Source organism: Coregonus clupeaformis, unplaced genomic scaffold (assembly GCF_020615455.1).
Source record: "Coregonus clupeaformis isolate EN_2021a unplaced genomic scaffold, ASM2061545v1 scaf0575, whole genome shotgun sequence".
Lineage (NCBI taxonomy): Eukaryota > Metazoa > Chordata > Actinopteri > Salmoniformes > Salmonidae > Coregonus > Coregonus clupeaformis.
Genome location: NW_025534030.1, coordinates 132,814 through 143,983, shown reverse-complemented (window position 1 = coordinate 143,983; position 11,170 = coordinate 132,814). Strand labels below are relative to the sequence as shown.

The window sequence follows — 11,170 nt, the reverse complement described above, 5'->3', positions numbered from 1 at the left end:
TTCCTCCCATGATAACAACTCCATACACATTTTTGAATAACATAGTCATTCTATTTCTATGAAAATGTCCACTCAGGACTGGAGTGAGAACTGGTCCTGTTCGATAGGTTTCGACCCAGGCTCCAAGTCCTGCCTTGTGGAATTTCCTTGGTCAGGAGTTCGCTTGGCAGCATGGTACTCCAACGCTGCTCTGTTTGGCGTCATGGTACAAGCTGGGTTTGGCACCTTTGATTCTCAGAGTCTGTGAAAGCTAAAGTCAGGGAAGAGAGAGGTTTTAATTGGACAAGAATAAAAACACGGTAAGAAATTATTCAACAATCAAGTGAAAAAAACACGATGTCAAAACATTTACGCTTGGTAAATTTGAGTTCTTGAACATACCCAGACACACACAGCAAAAGCCACCTGAGAGTATATAAGGTGCTGTGCGGGTTACAAAGCCTACCTTGCAGTATAGACACTCCAGCGGCTGTAGAGGGCGTGCTTGCAGAGCTCCTCGAGGGCCGCCCCCAAGTCGCCCTGCCTGTCATGGCGTTGATGACCTCTAACCCTGGTTTCCAACAGCCCAGTTCACACTGAAGTTAGAGCTTTCCCGGCCAAGCGCAGGTTTCTGCGCTGCTTATTCCTGCAGAGAAGAGAAAGCTACTTAAAGATTCCTTTGTGAGATATATTTTTCAGGACAATCCAGGGGCTGTGTCTGGATATAAACTAAGTAGGAGTAGGATGTAGGATGAGTAGGACGAACCGCTCAGAAGTGGCCGGTTGAGATTGAACGCCTGAGGCAGGTCCTCAATGTCAGCGATCCTCTGGTACATGGCTCTGGAGAGGTGGTCTGCGTGGTACAGACTGCCCAGGACATAATGCTGGAGAAGTAGATGGCCCCTGAAGTAATACATCAGAGCCCTGGATCTCGCCACGCTCCACCTGAGAGAAGGGCGTAGGGAGAAGTGCTGATCATAGGGATGCACTGCTTTTGAGTCACAATAACCTTTTGAGTCTTACCACCACAAAACACAGAGCATTTCTGAGTGTAAGGTATGGATAAGACCCAAGTCTGCTAAAAAAACTATTTTGAGTTTTTGAATTTTACCCTGAACATTTCGAATGGTCTGAACGAGAGGTTGAATTGGAAAATGTCTTCTTGTACCCTGTTTTTCCACCTAATAATGCAACCTGAGTTGAAGAAAATAATATGTAATATTCTCAGTTGACATTTCATTTTTTGAAAATTAAGCCCACTTTTAGTGATGAAGGGTGTTTGTATTGCCTGAGTCAGATGCTATTCAAATGATTCTGATTAGTGCATTCTCAGGCTAGCTAACCTCTCTCTCTCTCAAGTCCCAATCACTTGTGTAACACTCTGCCAACAGAGCAGTGCTACAGGTATGATTATGCTAGAGCTTCTGATTAGGCCTTTGATTAATCTCCACTTCTGAAATGGCATCCCTGCTGGGTGTGCCCTAGGAACTGCAAACAGCCTCAAACTGCAGGTGTGTAATCATGAACAATATTGTTGATTTATTCACTTTAGATCTCAGAAAAGTTTGTTAGATTGTTTCTTCAAGGCTTGTTCGGGCTTTTGCTGTCCATGTGATTTCCACCCAAAAGCCTTTATGTCTATCTCTGACTTGTGAAAAGTCGGACAAAGTTCACAATAATGGCATAAATAGTAGATTTACATTGTTGGTGTTTTTTATGAAAGTCACATTTAAATCTTCATTCCATGAAATGACTGGACACCTTCTGAATGGTTACAGTTTGACTGGTTGCTAAAACATAACACCTAGTAAAAAGGAGTGGGTGTCAAAGATAGACACAGACCTGGCGATCTTGTCACTGCAGGACATGGTGAGCAGCCTCTCTCCCTGCAGCACCCCGGCCCCAGGTCTGGATGGTGTTACTGACTTTCGGCAGGGATGGTCCCTTCTCCAGACTCCATTCTGGTCCTCAGCTGACCACGGGCTTTCCTGTTAGGATGCTTGTCTCCTTGATCTGTGGATGAAATGGAAAGTGAAATAAGCCTTTAAAATGAAGAAGAAGAAGCATTTTAAAATGAAGAAGAAGAAGTACATAAGAAGAAGAGCCACCCAGGGCAAAGTCTCACCTCAAAGGCAGCCCCATGGGGTGAGAAGATACGTGCGTCTCAAGAAGGGCTTACGTGCTGATGTACAGGTGGAACTGCACATTTTCCTTCAGACGAAAGCCCTGCTTGTTCTCACACCTCGTGAATATCGACTCTGCTGCTCCTCTCTGTTGTTGCTATGGCAGACGGACACACGGAAAGACGGAGAGACAGGCGGACGCTGCAAAGACAAGGGTAACGTTGGCATTTGTTTCTTCCGTAAAATGAAAATTGTTTATGATTGTTGTTGACCAGTCGGTCTCTACTAACCCAGTCTCCGTGTTTACAGTGACTACCCGAGAAGTGTTCCATGGCTTACATGTACCTAAGGAGGGAACGCCGCAGCAATGATCTCAGCATGGCAGTCGCTCAAAGCCAGGTCAGCGGTCGCTCTCATGTACTCGCCGGCTTATACACTTGGTCCCCGTGGAAACACAGATCACTTGTGCTATGACATCGTGTGCCTGGGCGGTACGTGTGGATTGTGAGACGAAAATAGTTTAAAAATGGTATATAAACTATATCTACTGAATACAGTATATCATTTGTTTCTCTTGTTTCATGGATGCAGTGATAAAATCAACTAGGAATGTAAAGTGATACCTAATATACAATGTAAATTAGGCAAACATATTTTTCGTGATTATTTCTAATGAAACTCCCCAGTTGATCCATGCAGCACCAGTGGGGCTCTCTCCATTTGACAGAGAGTCAGAGATTAACAATCAACTTTAAAGTCACCCCTTTTGGGAAAATAAAATTATTCTAACAGTACCCTGCTGTCATGACAATGCCTGCTAGGACCTTCCGGCGTAAGGTATGGGAATGTGAAGTTATCCGTCAACTCACTGAACTTGTCAACTACCAGACCGGACACAGCATCAGCTAGAACCTGAGATAACCACCAAGCAGAGCATGAGATGTCTTGGCTTTGCATCATAACATCAGAAGAAAACCGAGGCCTTAAACCAGACTAAACCCAGACAGAATAGAAGGCAAGACATGAGAAGGGAGGGAGGAGAGGGTAAGTTCCTGGAGAAGATTAAACATTATGAGGACCACCTTTCTGACTTATCATAGCTCTGATGAAACATCTACAATCACTGAAAATTCAACTAAAACCTCCACATGAATGTGTACATTAGAAATCATCGAGGCAATGACAATCCAGGCACCCTATGAGACACTGCTTTCAAAAACTGAAGCTCAGGTAACAGAACAGAAGACAGGCTAGTGCAGTATAATAGATTGAGGTGCCTACTTCTTCAGGGATCAGACATACTAACCAAAAATAAAAGGGTTTAGATAGGATGAGGACAGACAAGACACCAGGAGCTTAAACGCTGCAACGAATCATCCATCCGCCTTCATTGACTGATCTGTTCTAAACCAGGCTTTCAGTCTGGAGCAGGCAGCTTGTCTAATCAATATGCTTTGAATAGCATTCAGGAGCTGGATGTTAATTCAAGATTACAGTTTAAATTACCTTGCCTCGTCAGTCGTTATCTCAGGCAGGAGGGATTAGGGCACGGAATTAAGTGATGTTAAAATAGATTTGAGGTACAAAAGCAACGTGGAACGCTCAAGGCTGTAATGCACCACTGTCTCTCAAAGCTTCGTCTCCTTTTCAATTAAGTCTGTCAGAGGCTTATAATGAGCTGGTTAGGACCATCAAGTCAATTAAATCTGGAGAATAGTTAATAGGAAGTGAACGCGAATACTGCCTGCAATGAGTATGAACCAAACTGACATATCTGACCATTGCTCTCTTATTTCTGGGGTTAAACCACCCAGATAGATAAGAAGAGTCTCTGCATACTACTGCAATTTTTTCTATTGCTCCACAAGATTCGATGGGGAGAGGGGGTGGGGGTGGGGGGCTGGCCCGTCCTGGCATTATAAGGTTACTTATGTGCTATTCTGTGCCTTACATTCAAAGAAAAGCTTTTCAAATAACCATATGAAACTAGCATGTCATCCAACAGTATCTTAGTGAACGTGGTGGGCAGTAGTAGTTCTTACCTGTGTAAGGTGCAGTTGCAGGCCCTCTCTGGGAGAAGGTCTGGACGGTTCTGGTCCAGTTGCATGTTAAAGAGGGCAGAGAGAGCAGCCTGCGCCGCCCGGCCTTGGCCAGCTTCTTATTGCGGCCTGAGCCTTGGAACCCAGTGTCAACCACCACGATACAAAGTTCTTGGCGTGGCTCTTCCACTCTGACAAAAAGTCACTTAGCTCCGGTCGTAGTCTGCTGAGGATCAAGTGACAGGGTTCTTGGCAATAGAGCGGGGAGACGGGCTGGGACCTAACGGGGTGGGTGGTAGGTCTAATGAGGACTCTGACTCAGGCGGTAGTACCTGGAGTTCTGCCAGCAGGGGGTACTTTACTAGTCCTAGGAGCTGAAGGAGCCATTGGTACCTGGGTTTGAGCCCAGGTGAAGGACTCTTCCGAGGGGCCGGGTTCTCAACCCCATTAAACAACATGTCCGGGAAGTCAGCCTGGTCGGAGGTAAAGTCTGTGTTGACTGTTAACGTCTGCCCATTGAAGGCTGGCGTGCGCCTCGAGGCGTTTGGGAACGAACGAACGACTGCAGAGCCTTCTCAGCCGAGTTGAGCTTAGCCTTCTCGGCCGGAGCCTCGAACAGCTGCCCATTGACCTCGACGGTCATGACGAACACGGGTGCGTGGACCGGACTGGAATCTGAGACAGCAGCTTGTACTGCAGCCCAGGCTTGATCTCATTCCCAGCTGCATCAGGGCATTTTTTGGGGCAGAATGGGCCCGGTCATTTTCTACGCTTGGGCCTGTACTTAAGGTTGTGATGCCCGTTATTACCCTCTTCTAAGGGACGCCTCGCCCTCCACACCCTGCACTGCCCCCAAATAGGGAGGTGAGCTGCCCTCACTCCCCCAACCCCTCCCTTGGAGGAGGAGACCACGTTGTCCAGGTTGGGTGTTTTCCTTAACATCGGTGCTGCCCGAACTCAAGCGGTGCCCAGAAAGAGTAACTTACAACGCTCGTTGCAGGATCTTGTAAATGTAAAATTTATAGATCTCCTTTATCTCTCTTTTTGTAACTGGACAAGTGATGTGTGTTCCTATGTAAGGAGGATTCCATAAGTAGTCATTATAGAAAACATTGTATGTTAAATACATAGTAATATTAGTATCAACATTTAACTTTCAATACAATCAAAGGGGGCCTGGAAAACTTGATGAAAGGACAGATTTCTGAGGAAAATCTTTTATATTTTATTTATTTATATATTTTTTCAGAATAAGCACTACCAAAGACATAGCAGTGTAATACAAAGTAACCCCAACCAAAATGTCTAAACATTTCAGTGTTGTCATCTGGCTCTTGATTATCTATTCATCTGTGTTATTGAAGAACTGGCTCTCAAAAATCCTAGAAATGTCCTGTGAAGGACTATACCAATTTAACTGGTAAGGGTTGTATTTTTATCATGGTATTAATAAATTAGGTGTAGCTGTGGTTGAGGAACACATATCGCCAATGTCCTGATTACAAAGCTGATGAACTTGGTGTAAATTTTCTTATGTTTGTCCTCCAGCAAAAGCCTCGAGCAGGTTACTCCTTCTCGGCGCTCAGGGATCAAATACATCCTTGTATAAAATGCAGGAGGAGAGAAGAAGGTAGTGAAAAGGGGCTTGAAGAGAAGAGGGACAAAATAAGGATATCGCCACCTCCCAAAATGGAGGTGCTAGAGACAAAAACAAACAAGTGTTTTCTGGGATTTTCACACCACTGCAGTCAAAAATGTATTCAAATAATAGTTTTTTTCATTATAATTTAGCTCTGGACCAAGCTGTATATCATCATTTACTAAAACAAAGGTATTATATATATCAGATTTTTGTGACTAGGCTGTTAGTTGTGGTAATGTAAATAACAGGCATGCAAGAGAAAACACAAACAGTGTAAAAAACACAATGCTGCTAGCGCCCAGCCTTAACAGGAGGAGTAGTGATTACAAATCCTGTTGGGAAAGAGAGACATTTAACAACAGAGCATTGTGATTGACCACGCCACGACAACACTGTCCGCCGCCAACCATGCTCAGTTCTGACCCTGACACACACACACACACACACACACACACACACACACACACACACACACACACACACACACACACACACACACACACAACACCAGAAAGCCCTTGAGTAACTTGGTAATGTATACCCATCAGCCTGCCAACAACCCCTCAACTGTGTGTTGTGCAGCAAGGATGTCCCTGACCGACACAGTAATCCAAGTGAGCTCCTATGTGGCTTGGGCTTGGTGTAACAGGGAAGCAGGAGGATTAGGCTGTCCTAACATACAACATGTCCTAACATCATAACTGTCAAGTGTGTAATGATCTATGGGCTGGTCCTGGGGCAAAGCACTGCGCTGGAATGAATTCAACATCTGCTCCATAGATACATACAGCCCTCTCTCTCTGCACCTTACAACATGAGACAGCCCCATTGGGCTTGGAATTACTTGTTGTTGTTGATAAACCTGTATTTTGACTATAGAAAGAGCCTTTCTCACACAACCTCCCAGGCTTGTTACAGGCAGTTTAAGGCTGAACTATAACTGCTCTCAGAACCTAGAGGAGGTACTTTGTGGTTTTAGCTTTTCGAGAAGAGCAGGTCAAGCTTAGAATCCGTCTCTAAAACGGTCTGAAATAACGCAGGACATATCCCTCATCTCCCTGAACGGGAGATTAAACCTGATCCACCCTCCTGAGCCAGGAACACAGTCTGAGCGACACTTTCTAAGGTTTAATCCATACAAACAAACTGTAGAGGAGATCAATACATTATAGGCCTACACTTCCTCAATTGGATTTTCCAATAATGTTGTGTTATTGATAGCAGTTTTCAACTTGAAACCATATAACCTAAGTAAACCGCCTTTTGCACTACTAGGAGTTTATTATATTATTAGTGTGTGTAAGCACTTCACAAGCATAACAACATGACAGCAAGTATAGGGACCAGTGTGGTGAAATGGAGGGGACTCCACTCATGCCTCTCTTCTTCATCTCCTCCATGGTGAAGAACCTCGGCTGGTTACGGGGCTGCTTCACACCGTTCGACCTGTAGGACAGACAGAGACACGTATACACACCTACATACATATCCATCAAAAAGACATAATGAGATATCTTGCTATAAATATAATTTATTCCACTGTCAATACTACTGCTTGCTTTTGGAAAAGATATCGTCACACAGCAAAATAAAAAAACATAAGATGCTACTAGAGAAATTGACTCTTCCTTTTTAAGGTTAATCTTAGAGTATATATTATACATATATATCAGCATCTGACTAATCCTGTCAATGCAGACAGACCATAAAGGTCTGGGCAGTCTTTTGTGACTTTAATATCGGGTCCCATTATCCTCGGTTTCAACTAGCTCAGCTTTCCCAAACTGAAATAAAATAAATTTAAACGCCGGTTCATAGAACCAGGGTTACGTCAATAACCTCCGTAGCCAAGATGCAGTTGTAATAAACAGAGCGGTTTCGGTTTTTTTCTACAAATGTGGCTCTATCGCTTTTGCTAGAAAATATGACCCCATCACTGGAAAAAGATACCTTTGTGGAACACGTATGTGTCTTCTGTTTCCTCCATGTCCGTATTATGACCTCAGAATGGACATGACTAGACCCTAACCACTGGGGTAAAAAGAAAGATGCATTCTTTTTCTACACAGAAGACTCATGCACAAAATCATTGCCTGACATTCCTCTTGAACTTTCCAATACATTTGATGATTTCCCAGTCATTTGAAACTATACAGTGCCTCGAAAAGTATTCAAATCTTGACTTTTTCCACAATGCATACGCTTCAGCCTTATTCTAAAATGTATTAAATAAAAATTTCCTCAACAATCTACACACAATACCCCATAATGACAAAGCGATTGTATTAAAAATAAAAACAGAAATGCCTTATTTACATAAGTATTCAGACCTTTGTTATAAGACTTGAACTTTGAGCTCAGGTGCATCATGTTTCCTTTGATCATCCTTGAGATGTTTCTACAACTTGGATTGAAGCTCACCTGTAAAAAATTCAATTGATTGACATGATTTGGAAAAGGCAGACACCTGCATATATAAGGTCCCACAGTTGACAAAAAGGCCAGAGCAAACACCAACCCATGAGGCCTAAGGAATTGTCCATAGAGCTCCAAGACAGGATTGTGTCGAGGCTGACCGGGAAAATAACTAAAACATTTCTGGGTATTGAAGGTCCCTAAGAACACAGTGGCTTCTATCATTCTTAAATGAAGGAAGTTTGGAACCCCAAGACTCTCTCTCGAGCTGACCACTGCCAAACTGGGGCAATCAGGGAAGAAGGGCTTTGGCCGGGGAAGTAACCAAGAACTGATGGTCACTCTGGCAGAGCTCTAGAGTTCCTCTGTGAAGATGTGGGAGAACCTTCCAGAAGGACAACCATCTCTGCAGCACTCCACCAATCAGGCCTTTATGGTAGAGTGGGCCGTGATGGAAGACATTCCTCAGTAAAAGGCAAATAAGACAGCCCGCTTGGAGTTTGCCAAAAGGCACTCTGAAGACTCTCAGACCAGGAAACAAGATTCTGGTCTGATGAAATCAAGATTGAACTGTTGGCCTGGAATGCCAAGAACATGTCTGAGGAAACTGTTACCATCCCTACAGTGAAGCATGGTGTTGGCAGCATCATGCTGGGGGGATGTGTTCAGCAGTAGACACAGGGAGACTAGTCAGGATCGAGGCAAAGATGAACTGGAGCAAAAGCACAGAGAGATCCTTGATGAAACCTGCTTCAGAGTACTCAGGACCTCAGACTGAGGCGAAGGTTCACCTTCCAACAGGACAACGAATTCTAAGCACACAGTCACAATAACGCAGAAGTGGCTTTGGGACAAGTCTCTGAATGTCCTTGGAGTGGCCCAGCCAGAGCCCGATCGGATCTCTGAAGAGACCTGAAAATAGCCAGCAGAACGCTCCCCATCCAACCTGACAGAGCTTGAGAGGATCTGCAGAGAAAAATGGGAGAAATTCCCAAAATACAGGTGGGCTATGTTTGCATGCCATACCCAAGAAGACTCAAGGCTGTAATTGCTGCCAAAGGTGCTTCAACAAACACTGAAAGTAAAGGGTCTGAATAATTATGTAAATGTGTGTTATTTCAGTTATTGTAAAACATTTTTTGTTGAAATTTCAAAACCTGCTTTGGCTTTGTCAATATGGGGTATTGTGTGTAGATTGATGAGGGGAAAACGAATATAATTGTCAATTTTAGAACAAGGCTTTAACGTAATAAAAATGGGGAAAGTCAAGGGGTCTGAATACTTTCTCCAATGCACTGTACTTCCTTCAGATTTAAATGTCAAAAGTACAGTCAGACTGGATTTGTAATAAACTAACATGTCTAAATAAAGAAAGTGAACATTGGCCGCTGATTACATTACTTGGTGGGGTCATGTAAAACATTTTGATATGAAATAACCGGCCAAACATTTAAAAAACCCTAAACTAGATCTCTTGTAAAATGCTGCAGTTCACACACTATACAGTACAGTAGCCTATGTGGTTCATTTGAGAAAGCACAGAAGTCTCCAGATATATAATACCTAAATTATATTTCCCCAGACAGTCATGAAAAACGCTCATGTTAAACATACAGTATCAATGTGCTAGTATATAAGATTGAAACACTGATGGAATAGAGCATCGGATGTCTGAAAATAGCTTACCGAGCGTGAAAGTTATGTAACCAGAACAAACAAATGTGCATGACAGTGATAGCAACTGCAGGAAGCAATGGGCCGAGCGGCCATACCTCTGCCATCGGGAGGTAAAACCACTGCTCATGGAGTTAAACTCAGATACTATATCAACCTACAAACAGACAGAGCGAAAAGTCAGGGAGAGAGGGAGGAGAAGAGGAGGAGAAAGGAGAGAGAGTAAATCAATATAATAATTGTAAAACAGAAAAAATGGCCTTAAGTTAATCTAACTTTACTGTTCAATTTTATACAGGACATTTTCTCCAGCCAATCCACCCTACAGTCACAGGGCATTAAGGGCTGCTGTATATATTAATTAGCCGCGATATCATTGTGATGAGGATAGAAGGAGTCAGCCTTAGAGGGTAATCACCGAATGCAGAGTTTATTCCGTCAGACACAAATAGCGCTGAATAGCGATAAACGAAGAAAGTACAGGGGGAAAATCTACCTGGCAATACAAGGTTACGGTATTTCCAACAATAACAGGCACAGGGGAAATATCTACCCCGCAATAACAAGGTACGAGTAGCTCCACCGTTTACACTACTCTCACAATTAAACAATCACCCACAAGGACAAGGGGGCAGAGGGAACACTTATACACGGACTAATGAGGGGATAAGAACCAGGTGTGTTAAATTGACAAGACAAGACAAATGAAATGATGATATATGGAGCGGCAGTGGCTAGTAAGCCGGTGACGACGAACGCCGAAGCCTGCCTGAACAAGGAGGGGAGGCAGCCTCGGCGAAAGTCGTACAATCATATAATTAAATAGTGATTGAATCTACAGTTTATACATCAGTCAATACAAGCTGTATTGTATCGGGCATGCTGTCAAGCCCCAATACTCATCTCCACAATCTATCTTGACCAAAGCCAAGACGTGGGAAAATAGTAGCCTGTTCTCTCTTTTCCTCCCTATAGGATGAAATAGGGTGTTAGGTTTTAGCATTCTGTCCCCCCGTGGTCTGTGGTGTGTCGATAACAACATAGCACTTGTATGGGGAAGAGTAGTCAACAGAATGAGATGCACCTACAGGAACACTAAGGGGTTTATATAAATTCTCTGTGCTGTCCACAGAGTTGTTCTTCAGAAGAGAGGAGAAACCTTGAAGGACAATTGCAACAGGGCCCAAAAATAAGCTGAGATTTCTAGGTACATTTTCAGTGTTTCAGAGAGTGGATATATCCAACTAGGACCACAGCAGCACCTATTGCTCAAACATACCATTTCAAAACACTATTGG

General features: G+C 43.5%; 1 pseudogene; it reads right to left on the bottom strand.

Annotated features, from left to right (window-relative positions):
* Positions 1 to 234: 234 nt before the first annotated feature.
* On the bottom strand, positions 235 to 5,083 carry LOC123485104 (annotated as a pseudogene).
* Positions 5,084 to 11,170: the final 6,087 nt, after the last annotated feature.